Source organism: Harpegnathos saltator, unplaced genomic scaffold, assembly GCF_003227715.2.
Source record: "Harpegnathos saltator strain DR-91 unplaced genomic scaffold, Hsal_v8.6 scaffold174, whole genome shotgun sequence".
Lineage (NCBI taxonomy): Eukaryota > Metazoa > Arthropoda > Insecta > Hymenoptera > Formicidae > Harpegnathos > Harpegnathos saltator.
The window spans coordinates 1273976-1292343 of record NW_020229955.1 but is presented as its reverse complement, the minus strand read 5'-3'; the positions used below and the strand labels follow the sequence as shown (position 1 = coordinate 1292343).

The window sequence follows — 18368 nt, the reverse complement described above, 5'->3', positions numbered from 1 at the left end:
AGGGACCGCGCGCGATGAGGACACGTCGAGGAAGTCCGCGGCCCTAACAAGTAAATCTCGGGGAACGTCAGACGCCGATTTGTTTCCAATTTTTTATCCAGTTATTTTTTATGTCAAAATATGAAGAAATCTGTTATCATTTTTAGCTTAAATTAATTTCTTCAATTTCTTGGAAATTTTTCAAGTTTTGCACAAGTACACTATTTTATATATATATTTAAAACAATATTTCTTAAAAACATATATATATATCTGATTTGTTGAAACTTGCACACACATGTCGCCCCGATTGTGAATCAGAACCATTTTGCAAAATTCAAAATGGCCGATCTAATATGGCTGACGTCATTGTTGAAAAAGTGTTCAGTTTTACGCTACATTCGACGTTGGGTCGAATCGGCTTTCGGCTCATTATCCAGCAAACAAGCTCATTTTAACGTCAAAATCTGGTCAAAAAAAAATGAACAAGAAATGAACAAAAGAAGCATGAACAAAAAACTTGAGAGATTCCGAAAAAATTGAAAAAATTAATTTAAGCTAAAAATTATGAAAATGAATGATTTCCTTATATTTTGACATTAAAAGCAACTATGAAGAATAGGAAACAAATCGGCGTCCGACGTTCCCCGAGGTTCACTTGTGAGCCGGTGGGCGCGCGAGCGACGTATCTCGCTGGAAACGCACTCGCGCACCGGCGAGAAGTCACCGGGGAAAAAGGAAAGGAGAAAATCGGCCGAACATTCGCGTCGCTCATAAACCGAAATCTGAATCCTACGTCCTGTCTAATCCCCGAGAATCGAATTTCCCGCGAGCGGATTAGGTGCCGCTCACGTATTCGTAAAACTTCAAGTCGACGGTTTCCAGGCGGCCCCTCGCGATCGCTAATCGCATCGACGACGCTTCGTTCCAGCGCGCGCGTCTTGCTGTAATCCGTAAGCGCGATCGCTAATCGATTTATCATCGAAATTATGCGCCGATGATGAGAAACATACACGGCATCGCGACGCAAAATCGCTCCGGTCTAGACCGTGTATATCATCGAGACAGACGCCAAGGCGAGCGAGTCCTTCCCCGCTACCAAGACCCACGTTTTTTACTGCTCTTTTTTCCATTCGTCTGTAATTCTCCTCGTCGAAGAGGCGCTCACGCTCAGACGCCTCTCGTCCGAGGGGATGGACCGGTGGTAGGCAGAAGAACGCATTATAAGGGCGGTTAAATAGAACTGTAGCTAAAAAAAAGAACGATCGAGGGAATGTGGGAGAGAGAAGCATGAGAGGGAAGCGCATGTGTGTGTGTGTGTGTGTGTGTGTGTGTATCTGCGTGCGAGAGAAAGAGAAAAACAACGAAAGCGGACGAACTGCGACGTCCAGGAAATGACCCGGTCATGGGCGCAGCACGAACATAATTCTGACCAACGAAACCATAATTCCCTGGGACCGTGCGGAAAGAGAAACGAAGGGCCCCTCCCTCTCCCTCGGCCCCTCGCCGTCTCGCCGGCCCAACCACCCCCGCCCGCGTCCGTTGCCGTCAGCCCGGAACTCGGGGACCGTGGTGGTGCCGGGTCGAATTTCAGGGGCCCGGTCACGCGGCTCGAATTAAGATCCGTGTCTCCGGGGAAATAAGAACGCGTGAGAAGAGGAGGCTGCGCGTATCGATCGGTCCAGGTTCCGAAAGAACGCGAACGGGGGATCCCTCTCTCTCTCTCTCTCTCTTTCTCCTCGCTGATGAGATTCCGCGCGAATCGCGTGAGCACGATTGCAAAAAATCCGCGCTGCTGGCGAATCTCGGTTGATCGACGAAAGACGAGAAGAAGAGAAGTCAGTCGCCTGCGAGAACTTGTCGCCCGCGATCTCCCATGTCGCGTCTCATTACGTTATCGTAACTCAGTCGTTTATCGCCGCAATATCGCGGTCGTTCGCGAGCGAGCGCGATATCGGAAAGTTCGCCGCCGCGTGGAACTCGGGAAGCGCGCGACTGGTCGAAGGTGAAAAGTCGCTATCTCGAAGGTACGTCCGAGACGGCTATAGTCTGCGATACGGACGGTATTTATAGCAAAAGTCAATAATTTCGTACTAGAGAGCCGACGACGAGGACGACTCGATCGCGCGCCGGCCGACCGGCCGGCCGGTCGTTCGTTTGTTCGTTCGTTCGTTCGTTCGTTCGTTCGTTCGTTCGTTCGTTCGTTCGTCCGCCAGAGACGCGCTGCTTTCGTGTTTCATCGTTCGCGGTGAATGTTCGCGAGACTCGCGAAATCGAGCGAGGCCCTGGCGGACTTGGCTCCGCGGAATCGCCCTATCGATGACAATTATCGCTCGAGCCACGCGGAACGATGCAATTTCGCGAAATCACTCCGCGAGTGATTGTCTATAAGGTAATCCCGACCGATCGATCGGGTCTGCCTGCGAGCGACGTACACGTGGCTGTCTATTTTGATGTACCACGTATAGGCGTATCTCCCCCCCCTCTCTCTCTCTCTCTCTCTCTCTGTATCTCTCATTCTTCCTCTCCCGCTCTACCCCTTCGAGGAATTGCTTCTATCCGCTGCTATCGCGGCTACATCGTTTCGTTTCGCGCGAAAATTTATCCGACTATCTTATCGCGCGGTTCGACGTTAACCGACTGAATTGCCCGGTCACTCGCCGATGCCAGGTGTCGCGGAATCCGTGTACGCACACGCACACACGCACACGAGATATCTCCCGAGGTATCTCGGAACTGTCGGCGGCGCACCGATATGCGACGCGCACGCGCGCAATTCCTTGCCTGAAAAAAGAAAAAAGAAAAAGAAAAAAAAACAATAATCCGCGTCTCGAGGACAGCGATAAACGACGAATTTCGCGGGACCGCACGTGACGCGATTCGCGGCGGCTCATTATCCGGCGGGGAATTTGAGACCGTCGGAGATCGATAAGGCGCCAACAAGAGTGTCGTCCTTGACGCGATCGCGGAATATCGTGGATCGCGCACGGTTACGCGATACTCGCTCGCGTATCGCATCGGACGCGAACATTTTAATATCGCGCCACAGTCGAGTGCGCGCTGCTCTCGACGGAGAAAGAGAGGGGGACAGAGGGAGGGAGAGGGAGAGAAAGCCACGACGAGGGTCATCGTCTCGAATCGCCTCGACTCGAATCGGATCGGAATATGCTCGATCTGCTGTTCAATGATCGTTGAAGAATCGCCGCGCGGCGCGCCGCCGCCGCTGCCGTCGTCGTCGTCGTCGTCGTCGTCGTCGTCGTCGTCGCCCAACAAACTTGGTTCGTGACTTCCTCGAGTTGGCCGTTCGTACGTACGAACACCGCTCGCGAAAAGTTTCGGAACTCGTTGAGCGCACGACGACGACGACGACGACGTTGCTACGCTGACGCGGCAACGCCGGCAACCGCGGCCACACACAGTAGAGACGTAAACTCAACCCGGGGATCACCGTCGGGGAATAATCTAGCGGCAAGCACGGAGCCAGGCACGATCTACCGTGTGATCTCCGCGGAAATCGAAACTGGCTCGGCGGCCGGCCGCCGCTTCTATTCCGGGCCCGATGCTCCCCCCGCCGCGCCCCTCCCCTCGCCATCGCCGTGTCGAATAATTCGTTCCAACTCCCGTTTTATTTCATTCGGAGATAAGTGGCGTCGAGAGTGCCGCGCGGCCGGCGAATCGCGAATTCGCGGGCTACTCTGAGCACGCGCGAGAGAGAGAGAGAGAGAGAGAGAGAAGGGGAGGAGGGGAGGGTGCGAAGAGACGTTTAATCCAGAAACTCGAGCCTCGTGATTATTTTCTGCCTGAGCGAAAGGAGTCGTCCGTCGTCGTCGACTTTGTTCCTTCCTCACGCCTCGGAGCCGTTTTATATTTCCGAAAATTAGAACTCGAAGCGGGGCGCTCGCTCCATCTCGAATTAACAACGACGGTAATTCAGCACTCTCGCTCCGTTCGATCGCTCCGTTCATCTCGGAGGTTCTGCTCCGGGATAAAAATCCGAGCCGCGCTCGCTTCTCACGCGGCTCGCAACCTCAGCTTTCGGGAGTGGGACGGCGGCGGCGGGGAGGGGGGGGGTGGCAGCCCGTGGGAAGTCGTTAAAAGTAACCACCACGGTACACGCCGCGGGTATTAACGTCGCGACTAACGGCCGATTAAACACGACGTTGCTCGCAACAGGGAACGAAGATCGATGGCGCATAATGCTTTACGTTATTCTCGCGAATGTTACTTTATAGACAGGAATCGCACGAAACACCGCCGGTTAACGCCGGATAATCACGGACAATCGCGTAAGCCCGTAATGGCCGGGGGCGTGACATATCACCGCGAGAGCGATAGCATAATTACAATGTAACCGTATAAGCAATAATAATAACAGCCGGGCTCGGGCGACGGAGGCACGAAGATCGCGCGCGGCTCTATGAAGACGGAGACAGGCACGGCGGTAGGCACGATCTATCGCGAGATCAGCACGGAAATCGGAACTGGCTCGAGCTAACCTAATCTAACCTAATCTCTATCTCATATCAAGAGAGAGAGAGAGAGGGGGGGGGAGGGTGCGAGGGAGAGAAGGAGGGGATGGAGAGAGAGAGAGAGAGAGAGGGGGGGGGGGCTTTACCCTCTCCGGGACGCCTAACCTGGCTTACACGTTCGCGTTATGGAGCTCCGGCACACCGGACACGCATACTCGCGCACGCACACCTGTGCATGTGAACGCTTCTACCCGGTGGCCGGCTGCATGTGCATGTCCGCCGGCGCGTTTTGCACGATTATGCGAGCTACCCGCTATGCAGATCGATCCCTCGGGTCGAAGGTGAAGCCCGTTTCGGTGGCAAGAATGCACACGCGCATGGGACGCGAGGGAGACGGCTCGTACGTGTGCGTGTGGGCGCGCACGCGCCTGTGTGTGTGCGCGCGTGTGTGTAGGTGTGGGTGTGCATCCACATTTGTGTGCGCGCATATGAATCGGCACATTGTGTATTCTGCCGCGTGTACGTGCGGAATGCGCGCTCCGAGAGCGCGCACGAGAGAGAGAGAGAGAGAGAGAGAGAGAGAGAGCATCGATCGAAACGCTTATTATAATGTTCGAAAGAGAGAGAGAGAGAGAGAGAGAGAGAGAGAGAGAGATGGGAGGGAGGGAGAGGGGACGATTCTACATAATCCGGCGACTTAGATACTCGACGGGAATTTCGTCGGTCGGCCCGGTGAAAATGTTCGCGACGAGATTAATCGGTAATATTAGGACGTTAATTTTGCACCGCGGCTCCGCTTCCACGTATGTGAAAGCCCGCGCGCGCGTTGCTATCGTACGTAATCCGCTATCGCCGATCGATGCACCGGTCTACCTCGACTATGATTGATAGAGGTGTTATTTCCTTGTCGCGGGCCGACCTCGTCCGAACGGGGGAATCTCCGTCCGCGCGGAGGGAGACTGACGCGAGAGGCTCTCTCTCTCTCTCTCTCTCTCTCTCTCTCTCTCTCTCTCTCTCTCTCTCTCGAGGGAGAACCTGAAGAACCTCACGAGGCGGCGGGGGAGATCGCGACGCGAGCCGCGAGCCGGTCGGGAGGGAAGAAACGGGAATAGCGAGAGAAATAGAGCGTGGATTCGCGCGCGCGACAGGCCGGTCGGCGCGGATCGAAGCGAGCCGGAGGTGGAGGGAGAGAAATTGCCTTTGAGATCGCCTTCGGAACAATGTGAGCCCGACCTAGACACGCAAAGGGCGAAGAACCTTCCTCGCTTCGTGACTTCCAGCCGAAAGCACTCGTCATCCTTTAAGAGTCTGGCGGTCGCTGATTAAGGCTCCCGTTCGTAAGGAAGAGGGCCGGTCGGCGGGTGGAGGGAGGGGGGAGAGGGGAGAGATTAGGCCACGTCCGTGAAAGTTTACGGTGCTTGGGCACCCGTAAACGCCATATGGCCCGAAAGTCGCCATGTTTTCATCGTGTTCTTTCGCCCCGCAGCGCGCGGCCTCAGGTCCCTATGGGCGTCTTTATTTTTTCCTCGTCTTTTTTCCGTCCTTTTTTCCCTCCCGTTTCTCCCCCATCTTTAGTTCCTCCCTACCCCCCTCCTCGTCTTTACGGGAGCTTCCTCCCCGTCCCGCCTACTCGCGTCCCTTCCGAACTCTCGAGTTCTAGATTCGACGCCGAAGGTATATCGCCTCTCGAAGAGAGAGACGTGCGGTGTGTCGCGTTTTAATTCGCGGCGGTCGCGGGATTCAATTACGTTGGGCGTAATATCGCAAAGTTGAAATCGCTCGAGCAAATGCGACTTTGATTAAACACACGCGCACGCTTTCATATCTCAAAGCGCTCCCCGCGCAAAATGCGCGATAGAGAGAGAGAGAGAGAGAAACATCTCAGGGACCAAACGAGGCGGCGCGCGGAGTGAACAACTGAAACATGAGCGGAAGCAAGTATCTCGCGCGCATCGGACGAGACTCACCGCTGATTAGACCGAGGCGAGGTGAGGGGGCAACACGCGCGTGCGACAAGGGAGAAATGACGACGCTTGGACACAAATCTCTCTCTCTCTCTCTCTCTCTCTCTCTCTCTCTCTCTCTCTCTCTCTCTCTCTCTCTCTCTCTCACCGTGCACGCGTTCTCTCGCGGTACTTAATCGGCGCACGATGAACAGACAGAGGAGGAGCTGTGTGAACTCACCTGAAACAGAAAGAGAACGGGGAATCGTCATTAGGAGACGCGTCTTGCAGACAGCGGGTAGCGCGAGAGGAGAGCGTGTAATTACGTCTGGGATCGGCACGTAATATCCCCGACGTCCGCCGCGGCCGGCGAACACAGAGTGTTTGCGCACTCCGAAGCCTCCGAGCGCAATAGACAGTCGGACAGAGGACTATCGGACTATCTCTCGTCGTGTTCGTTCACGGGCGACGCCCACTCGCGCGGTCCGCGCATCGCCGCGACGCGACTAAAACGCTAATCGCGACGCCTAACTCCGTCCCGGCCACGCGCCGAGATCTCGCCGCGCCGCGCGTTAATAAATTCTCCGCGCCTCGTGTTATTGGCGCGAGAGCCGCGGAACGCACGCACCGGCCAGCGCACGACGACGCGTGTGCATCTGCGCTGCGCGCGCCGGTGTCGTAATAATTAGCACGCCGCGCTAATTTCCGTGCCGCTCGCCGAGTGATAATTAAAATTCGCGCGCGATGAGGGATCTTTTTTTTCTTCTTTTTTTTTCTCATTGTTGTCATCATCGGGCGTAACTTGGTGGTCGTCATAATCAAGCTTTGTGCGGTCGGACGAGGCCGGGAAAGAAAACACAGCGCTGACGTGAAATACGATAAGTATGTTCCATGTATATATCGACGCAAAGGTGCAAAAGTTGCACTGGATTTCGTGACGGAAGAATAAACCGAGTATTTTGCTCATGGACGATGCTCCGTTCTCACTTTAGCAAGTAATCGTTCCTTTTTACATCCAGATATATTTATATATATATATATATGTATCTTTGAGAATATTTTTCTATCTGTATATTTTTCAGAAATGCATCGAAACTTTCGCACACTCAGCCGATGATCTTTCCTGTTCCGAAAATTCAATTCAACAATTGCCGCGCATTGTTGTATGCGCGAGACGAGGTATTGTTATAGCGATAAACTACGAGCATGATTTCTGTCGCTTCTCGTCAGCTTCCGCCGTCCCGCCGGCGACGCTCGGCGCTCCCCGGCAAAATCTCGATTATTTCATCCAACGGCGTCCAACGTCGAGTCGCGTCGAGTCGCGTCGCGTCGCGTCGCAAGTCCCGTCATCATCAACGTCATCATCATCAGCGCGAACAACAGTGCCCCGACCGACATCGGGGAGGGGGACGCTGCGGGGAGAGATGAGAGGAGAGCGAGAGAGGGAAGATCGTCCCGGGGACACGAAGGGGTGTATGTTTCGAAACACATCCAGCTGGCGCCTCTCGGCGCTATAGCGGGCGTTATAAGCCCGCTACCAAATCAAGCGTGTGTGACACACTAATAATCGGACGTATATATGGTGTCCATATAGTGCTCGCAGATACAGGCGCACGCGCGCGCACACACACGCGTACATGCGCGACGAACAGCGTGTACGAGGAGTCCATGTGTTATATTGCTCCGGAGAATACACGGAAATGCATACACGTGCGTGCGAGTGTGCGTGTGTGCGTGTACTCCGTACACGCGCGAATGTGCGCGTGATGCATGTGTGTCTCCCGTGCGCTTTAGCGAGCGTCGTCAGCACTACATACAAACGCGCACACGCGCACACACACACACACACACACACACACACACACACACACACACACACACACACACACACACACACACACACACACACACACACACACACACAGAGACATACGCACACAAGTGTCTCGGGTTCGCACGTACGACGGGCGGAACGTTAGGGGATGATTGTTGGAAGATAATCGGGATATCTGGCGTCGGCGCGCGTAGCCGCTTCCTCACGGCCGGCGTTTTCAGCCGTCGCTTCGGCGGCGTACCGCCGTCCTACTTTTCGCCGGACATACGGTACACTAAATGCACGGCTACGAAAGTAACTCGAGGAAGTAAAGTTTCAAGCATCAAGTATTTATTCGATAAATGACGGCGCGCGCGAGCGAGCGCACGATGCGCGCGCCGCGCGAAAAATCGCCCCGTTTAATCGAATCGAGAGGCAGCGTCACGTCGGGGTAAGCTCTGAGCGGCTTCCGGAAAAATCGCCAGAAAATTAGGTCGACGCAGGGACTTGACGCAGTTGCGTTAATTTTATGGGCGTCTCATCTGCGTCTCGTGTTTCGCGTACAAGTGCCGATCGTTGAGAATACAAGCCTCGGGTCTCGAGAGAAAGAGAGAGAGAGAGAGAGAGAGAGAGAGAGAGAGAGAGAGAGAGAGAGAGAGAGAGAGAGAGAGAGAGAGAGAGAGAGAGAGAGAGAGAGAGGGAGAAGGTCGACGAGATGAACACTCGTCGCGAACCGGAAAAGCGGCGTGTACGCGGCGAGTCGACTACTCGAATACTTAATAACCGCTCCGAGTGCGACGCGGAATAGAGTCGCGACCATAACTGCCCGGCTATTAATTTATGATTATACGTTTCATATTTATAGCGCGAGCCGGCCGAAAATATACATCAAACGGGAGCGCGAGCGGAGTCGGTGACGATCATCATCATCATCATCATCGTCGCCGCCGTCGTCGTCGTCGTCGTTTTCGCGTCTTCACGCGCGATCTCGATTTCTTGCCCTCGGTCTATCTAAGCAGTCGACGTTAATTGCCATAATTTCACGCTGTGTCATGACCGTCCGATCCGTGCGCGCGCGTGCTCGCTCCTAAACGCAAAAAATGATAAACGCGAATAGACAAATGAGGAATAAATTTCCGCGAAGAGACCGACACGTGACGTCTAATTCTGGACGGACTGGATTCATCGATCGAACCAGGCTGCTCCACGCTTCAAATTCCGTCTTCTTTTACACGAACCTCACGTATTAACATTGTTCCGCTGAACAATTAAAAAAACACATTTGTCACTCGCTATGCGTCCAGAATGCGAGTTCGCAGAACCTCGCGGAGATACGAGCGAGTCATTGTTGTAGCCACGGCCGAAGATCGGGAAGGCCGCGCGGTGTCTTTTCTTAATCCGCATCGCTTAGACATAGAGTCGTCGATTTTTGCGGCTCCTATCAGCCTCTAAATTCTTTCACCCTCTTTCTAGGTCAACTTGTGCACATATGCGCGCGCGCACGCGCGCACATATACACACGTGTATATATTCTGCGGTATGCAACGCGTGTAACGGCAGATACATCGGGAGTGCACGCGCACGTGCGAACACACACTCGCACCCGCACCCACACACACACACACGCACACGCACACACACACGTACAACGCACGCATATGCAGAGACAGAGCAACGCGCGCTCGCTCGCTCGCTCGCTCGCTCTCTCTCTCTCTCTATCGCGCGCGCGCGCGCGCATGTCCCAGAGGCGACGTACTCGCGCAAACAGAGCCGAGGGATAATGGTTACCAGCAATGGATATATCGGCGGACGTGTGTTAGGTCCTAGGATACCGCTATTAGTACAGCTCTAGGCCGCGTCTAATTATACCTCGCGCGCGCCGCCGTGCGCGAATATGTTTGTAGCTCCGCGTATCTATCGTATCTGTTTACGCGCGCGCGTGTATGCGTGTATATTGTGCGCAAATTGTGGAGAGCCCGAGAGAGAGAGAGAGAGAGAGAGAGAGAAGGGGGGGGCGGAGATGCAGTGGAGAGAGGAGAGGAGAGGAGGGATATACGTGTTTGGTGGCGGGCGCGTTGCGCACACGCGAGGACGCGTACGTGTGTGCGTAAACACGCGCGCGCGTAGCTTGTAGCTACAAGCGCGATCATATGGGCTACACATACGTGTCGGGGTACTAATGCTAATCCCAACCATAGATTACGAGACGGGCGGCGACGATCGACCGTAACTGCCGGCGTCATGGAATTTCCGCGACTCCTAGTTTCTAGCTTTCCGCGGTCGCTCCGGCCAACGCCGGTCGACGCTTCGCGGATATCGCTCTGCGCGCATCGAGAGTCCGCTGCACTTCGCCAACAGAAATAATCGCATTGCGACGTGGGCGAGTTAGAAAAACGTGCAACTCGCTGTTCACCGTCCTCGCATTCCTTCGATGTGACTTTGGAATTTTTTTTTCTTTTTTCTTTCTTCCGATGTCCGTCTTCTCTTTCGTTCGATTTGATCGCCGATGTACACTGCGAGGATAATCAGCGGTGGACATTTTATTGGATTGGTCCGGTGGTCGCGCGCTTGATCGAGATGTAACGCGAGTAGCGGTGATTCAATTCAAGAATCGGGCAATTATTATATATCGACGGAGACGAAGACCGCGGCTTTGTACCGCGCACGAGAACGCGATTTCTTGTTCCCATCTTAATCGGCGCCCGTGTCGGGGCGATCTAAACCGTAAAAGCACGGTAACGAATTCGTCGAGATAACAAAGTGGCACTTGTCGGTCAATTCGACGATAGGGGAAAGAAAAAACAATCAACTTCGAGGAGAGAGACCAGAGCCAGGTCGCCGTCCCATTTATATCAATTCTATTCATTGCCGCTTTTAACCTAGCCCTCGCGCAGTCAGCGGTTCTCATGTTCGACATTTTTCTACACGACACACAGTCCCTCTCTCTCTCTCTTTCTCCATCTCCCAACAATTTGACGAGCAACCAGACGCGAAGCGAACGACGTCGGTCAAAGAAAAAGTCTCGCGCTGTTTCACGCGCTACGTATTAATTTCCCTCGGAAACTGGAAAATTACGGAAAATCCCGCCGTTATCGAGCTACCCCGCTTCACCTTTTGAAGGAATCCTCCGACGGCGGGCGCCATTTCGTCGAAGGGACACGAAGGGACGCGCGCGCGCGCGAGACGGAAACATCGGCGGCGGCGCGTGTTTCACGCGCTGAGTAAAGTAACTCGGTCGCCGGTGCACCGTGGGAAGGCAGGTGAAACGGGACGACGTAACGGGGCTATCGGTTTCATTGAGTCCTTCTTTTTTTCGAGGCAATTACATCGACCTCCCCGACGGCGAGCGGACGCGAGCGAATGTTATTCCTCCGGCCGAGACGATCGGCCGCGCGTGGATCGCTCGTAAAATGCCCGGGTCGCGGCGCGACGATCAACACGAAACACGGCTGCGGCTTTCACGATCGCGATGGCCATCTCCCCGCCGCCGCCGGTCTGCACGCGCACGAGCGCACGATCTTCTCTCGAATTTTCGTCTTAATTGAGGCGAGCTGCTTCTGGACCACTTTCGCTCTCGTGGTCTCTCCTTTGCCTTCACGACCTTTGCCTGCGCGCGCGCGGGCCTTCGGTTCACTCGAGCGTATCTGCGTGTTTGGCACGCGTATAAATTCGTCAACTTTCCGAAACGCAAGCGCGCTTTGGGAATTCTTCGCGTGACGCGAAACGCGAGAGACGGATACTTGTGCAAAGACATTGCGCGCGCGCGCGAGTCCCGAATTGTTACGTGAGCGCGTGGCGCGGTACAAAGAAATTGACTTCATTAATCCTTGATAGGATTATGTAAAAATGAAGGCAGTTATGACAAGCTATTTATTATGCTGCGAGGAGGTAGATGTGTGTTATTTTTCTTAGCTCTATCTTCCTCCGTATCCGGCTGAAACGAGCTTATAGAGAAACGCGCGCTGTCGCGTCGCGGCGGAGCACGTAATATGAATCTTCATTAATAACGTCGAAATGGCAGGTCTCGGCGTCGGCGTCGTAAAACGACCGGATAAATGCAAACGTCTGTGCGCGCTGCATGTATCTACTTATTGGCCGCGAATGGCGCGAGCACCACGCGAACGCGAACACGCTTTTCTCTTCCACCGCGGAATCGTTGCGGAATCTTTAGCCGAAAACATTTCACACGCGCGCGCGCATGCATACATACATACATACACACGCACACATATACGTCGCAGAGAACAAAGAAGGAAGAAAAAAGAAGGGAGAAGAAAGAACGAAGGAGAGAAAGACAGAGAGAGAGAGAGAGAGAGAGAGAGAGAGAGAGAGAGAGAAAACCGCGTTCAACCCGCGCCCGCGCGGCGCATTGTAATGCTCCCCCGCCGCCCCTCTGCCAAAATGGACGCGGCGAGCTAATTAAGTCGGACGTAAAGAAAGATAACGTTTCATAATGAAGGCGGATTTTTTGCCTATTTTTCGAGCGCCGTCTCTCCTCCCCATCGCGCCGCCGTCTCGACGCAGAGGTCGCGCGCGCGCGCCACGCTCCGCTCCGCTCCGCGCGTCGTGCCGGGGAAGATTTTACGCCCGACAAGCTCACGGAAAAAAAAAAGGTCGTCCGAGTGTACGAGAGAGCAGCGAGTTTAAAACGTTGCAAGTGCCGTACCGGATATGAGGGGCGCGGAGATGGGAGGGATGGGGGGAGGAGGAGAAGGAAGGCGCGCGCGGACCGGAAATGGCCGCCCTTAACCCGGCGCGATCAAAAACTGGTTTCGCCAGACACACGAAAGCGCCGCCAAGAGATGAGGGAAGCGAAAAAAAGGGAGACAGGGAGGGAAAGAGACCGAAGGGGGAGGGAGGGGGAGAGAGAGAGAGAGAGAGAGAGAGAGAGAGAGAGAGAGGGAGGGAGAGTGGAATAAAGAGCGAAAGAGAGCGAGAACACACTTCCACCACCGTCCTTCCTACCGCTCGTCGGTAAATAACGGATAATTTCGCTCTCGAATAAATCGAGGGAGGCAAAAGTTTCGGCGTTAAAAAACGTTTAAGCCGTTGCAATATTTTAAAGGAGCGGCGGGGAACTTTAATGCAGTTAATCCGGACTGACTTCCGCGAAATACGGCCCTGGGAAGAATCCTTGTCGCGGCGCACCGCGCGCGCGGTTTTCTCCCTCGCGAGAACGATTCCGACGACGATCGAAACAACCCCCCCGGGTAAAAGGGTTGCAAACCCTTAAATTTATTAGACGCAACACTTCCGGCGAACGAAACAGAAACGGCAAAGCTCGCCTAATTTCGGCGAATTGAATCGGCAAGCTCGCGCGCACAACAACAAATTATTACATTCCGTGCATGTTTCTTTTCTTCTTCTTCTTCTTCTTCTCTTTCTTTCGCTCGTAATTCGTATCAGATCATCGACGCTGACGTATTACGTAAACGTATCGCGCCCCAATTACGCGACGTTCCATCGTGAGCTCTCCGTGTGAGCCGTGGCGGCGGCTTTTACTTTGCCGGTCGCGCGTCTCAAAATCGACACTTGCTACGCGCGCTCCCGACGAATTCCATCAATTAATCATTATTAGTCATATTATTTCCTCAGAAGGGGCAATTTAACGAATCGAAATTGCCGGCGAGGAAATAATGAACCGACAGCTGTCGATGTAACACAGAGAGCGTAAATGCGTGGCCTAGTCGATCGCGTTCGTGTCTCATGACGCTCGGCGTCATTAAGTACGTCTTTTGCACGGCATAACGCGAGAGGCATAATTACGATACTTTTGTACCGTTAGCGTTAATAAGTCGTAAGAGCCGCGGTCGGTCTCCCCAAAGACGAGATGATAAAGGGGTCGCTCGATCAGGGAATAAATAATTACACGTCGCGGCATTACATCTAATGCCGATATTCTAAAAATGGAGCGCCAAATTGGATTCTTCATATTACGAACACGTAGCGTTATGAGATTCCGCCTTAATTGGCGCATTATCGCACCCGTAGTAATTCAGTTAGAGGATGGCGAAACTCGGCTATTGGGCAATCGTTGTATCACGATATCGAACAACGATTACATTTCCATTAACCCTACATGAGCGATATAATTCCTAATACCAGGTATGTAAATATGAAACCGGAATTTTTGTATAGAAAATACACGTTTATTGTACGAAAATGATAAAAAATATTTTATTCGAAGTATTGCCCACCGCTGGCTATATATTTTTCCCACCTGTCTGACAATTTGTGGATGCCACGCCAAAAAAACTGCAGCAAACTCATCGAGCCATTTTCGTAGATTTTCGTAAGAAGTGAAGCGCTGCTCAGCAAGTGCGTGTCCCATCGATGCAAATAAGTAGTAATCGGACGGAGCCGCAAGTCTGGTGAGTAAGCCGCATGCGAAAGTATTTCCCAACTAAACGCCTCAATCGTTTCCTTGACCAGTTTTGCTGTATGTGTGATGGTGCATTATCATGAAACAAAATCACTTTGTGTTGCCTTTTTTGATATTCTGGTCGTTTTTCACGCAAAGCTTGATTCAAATCGATCATTTGTTGTCGGTAGCGTTCAGTATTAACGGTTTCGCCAGGTTTTAGCAGCTCATAATAGATCACACCCTTCTGATCCCACCAAACACAGAGCATTGTCTTCCGCCCATAGCGATTTGGCCTTGCAGTAGATGTCGATGTTTCGCCTGGAGTTACCCATGATCTTTTACGCTTAGGATTCTCAAAATATATCCACTTTTCATCGGCAGTCACAATTCGATGGAGAAATGACTTTCTTTTGTACCTGGCGAGCAGCATTTCGCAAGTGGTTTTTCGGGTTTCCTGCTGTCTTTCATTCAGTTCATGTGGAACCCATTTTCCCAACTTCTGGATCTTTTCTATGGCTTTGAAACGTATGGAGACGGCTTCTCGTGTCACATTTAATTGATCCGCGAGTTGTTGCGTTTGAGCGTCATCCTCATCTAAGAATGCTTGCAATTCGCTGTCTTCAAACTTTTTCGGTGGTCTTCCACGTTCTTCGTTTCTCACATCAAAATCGCCACGTTTGAATTTTTTAAACCACTCAAAGCACTGTGATTTACCAAGAGCATGCTCATCGTAAGCTTCGACAAGCATTCGATGCGACTCTGCAGCAGTTTTCTTCAAACGGTAACAGAAAATCAATGCTGTCCGCAAATCGTAGCTTCCAGGCACAAAATTCGACATGTTCAACGCTATTACAAACTATGCTGTTGTATGAAACTTGTATTGTTGTGAGTTGAAAATCTTTGTCAGATGTCAACAAATGGAAATGGCGCCAATGATGCGGTTTGACGGGAACTACATTGACAGCTAGGGCCATCTATGGGCAAATTCCGGTTTCATATTTACAGACCTGGTACATTAAATATATCAGCCGCATATAAGAGCGAGAGAGAGAGAGAGAGAGGAGGGGGCCGCTCTCTCCCTTTCTTGTAAAATTACCTGTACCGTTTCCTTGCTCGATCCTAAAAGGAGAATAGACTGTGAAAAGCACTCGCACGCAAAGTGCGGCCAGGCAAATTCTACTAATCATTAACGATCACTAAAGATTGATATTGTCAGCCTCCGAAACGTCGCAAACTGCAAATCTCTGTCGACGAACGATGGCCGTCAGAGGAAAGGTTGCAATAATAAATCGCGAAACGAAACGTTTGAGAAACATTCTACTGAATTGGGAAGATGCAAAGGACAGGGATTAAAAGCATAACGCGCAGTCGAAGAGATAGATAGAGAGAGAGAGAGAGAGAGAGAGAGAGAGAGAGAGAGAGAGAGAGACAGAGAGACAGAGAGAGAGACAGAGAGAACCGCTGCAAACAGTCCATAAGCCAAAGAGGATCTAGCGGCTGTGTAGACTGTACTGAAATAATGTACAGTGCCGTACAAACGGCAAGTCGACGAGGGACGAGAAGGGTACGAGGGGGGAGCGAGCAGGGGGAGAGGAGAGGGGGGTTCTCTTTCTCTCTCCGTTTCCCTTGTATGCGTCGCCCTCCGCTGCTGCTGCTGCTGCTGCTGCTGCCGCCGTTGCCGCCGCCGCCGCTGCCATATACCTCTCTCCCGCCGTCGGGGCAACAATGGTGTGCAAAGGAGATTAACAAACAGAATAAGCTAACGCATAATCGCATTATTTCTAACTAAGCCGCATTTAAATTAGATAGAAATTCCATTTAACGAAACAATGCGGGGATGATGAGTCACTTCGTCGTGTACGTATGTGCGCGCGCACGCGCGCGCGCGCGCTACGTCGCCGGCGCGAACAGAGACATAGTCCCCTTCGCGCGACGAACATTCCCGACGCGATCTCTCTCTCTTTCTCTTTCTCTCTCCTCTGCCTCGCTCTCTTTCGCGCGCGCGCGCGCGCGCGCGCGCGCTGGCATGAATCTCTGATTTTCGCGAGATTCTTACGAGTCCGCCGCGTTATCAAGCCGCCAGTCGTCCGGGTCTTCCGGTGGAATGCGAGGCGCGACCGTATTTCGTTGTTCCGCATAAAACACGAACGAGGACATCTATCTCTTTCTCTCGCGCCTGCCCCCCCCTTCCCTCGTCTTTCTTTATATCTCTCTCTCTCTTTTATTTTATTTTATTTCTACTCTACCTAATCCCGAGATTTTGAAATTGATATTAACGAATTTTTTAAATTCCAACTGTTCTGTAATTTAACTCATGTTTTAATTTGTAAATTCTGTCTACGCGCTTAAGGAGACTTGTCCCAGAGCGCCCAATAAATGACGCTTCTCTCTCTCACACACACACACACACACACACACACGTCCCAGCTTCGTGTTTTTAACACCGGTTAAAAGTTTCGATTAAAATCCGCTGTGCGGACACAGCGCAGTTACACGTTTTTATTACCGATTTTACAAAACAGAAACCAAAAGTCACGCGATTGGGTGCAGGTACGAGCAATATGTACGACGATAAATGATATGTGAGGATTATATCGCGCGAGAGCGAAACAAGCGATATTAGTCGATAGGGCGGAAAGAAAGAGGGCCGCCGCGCTGCAACACTCTGTACATGGGATCTAAGATTTATCCCGAAGGAGAGGTGGAGAGAGGTGGAGAGGACAAATATCGGTTGCGCGTTCCAGTTTCGGAGGTTTCGCGATATTTGCCCGCTCTCACGGCGCCTCGTCCTATCGTTTTCGGAAAGGTACTCCGAAACGGCATGTGACTCATAACCGTCGATTGGCCCCTGACCTTTAAGGACGCGATATTAAATTACACAACGTAAACTCGAACGGTCGTGTATTCAAATCAGCCCGAAAGTTAGCACATACCCTTCAATTTCAATCGAACGTTACGGACTATCCGCGGAAACAGCTCTCGCCGCCAGTTTGTGCGTTCAATATCGCGAGAAGTCACCGTTAAATTCGACGTTAAATTTGACGTTCAATTTTACAGGGAGCAGCGCCGCCGCCGCCGCCGCCGCCGCCGCCGCCGCCGCCGCCGTCGTCGTAAAAATTTGTAGAGCACCCTATATAATCGAAGGAAGGGCGCCCGACACAAAAAGAGCGAGCCAACGCGACGAGCCCGCCCACGTGAGGAGGGCGGCCATATTCGTGACGTAATTCTGACGTCACCGTGCCGATGGCGTGCTCCGCACGTTACGCCGGATGCACGGGGAAAATCGTAAAACGTGTGCCTTCAAGCCTTCACCCCTCCCCCAGCCTCGTCCGCCTTATTCCGCGTACCCTCTGTGCCCGCGCGTCCTCCGCCACCCCCCCATTCCCGATTGACGCGCAATCCGCTTTGGGGAAAATGCCTTTCCCGCGCGCCGGCCGGGAGAAGCCGTAGAAGATTTAGATTTTCCGCGGAAACTCCTATTCGCCTCCCCGAGAGAAGATTCTCCCTCTGCGCGACTTTTCGTGGCCCCGCGTGTGTCTCTCTCTCTCTCTCTCTCTCTCTCTGTGGCGAGTGTGTGCGCACGCGCGCGCGCGTGTGTGTACACACGAGAGATATCGTTCAGATTAAATTACACCGGACGCGCGCGAGAACGCGGTCCGATTGACGAGAGTCCTCGGGCTCTGGGTCATGTTGTCGGCAGCTGGACTCCGAGGAGCGCGATCGTCCGTCGCGGCGAGAGCCGCGATGGCGAAACAAAACGAAAGCGATGTTACTCGGCGGTTAAAGAGGAAGACGCGATC

General features: G+C 52.8%; 1 protein-coding gene across 1 annotated transcript in view; it reads right to left on the bottom strand.

Annotated features, from left to right (window-relative positions):
* da (transcription factor daughterless) overlaps positions 1-18368 on the bottom strand; it is a 103102-nt gene that overhangs the window by 83009 nt on the left and 1725 nt on the right. The window lies entirely within an intron of this gene.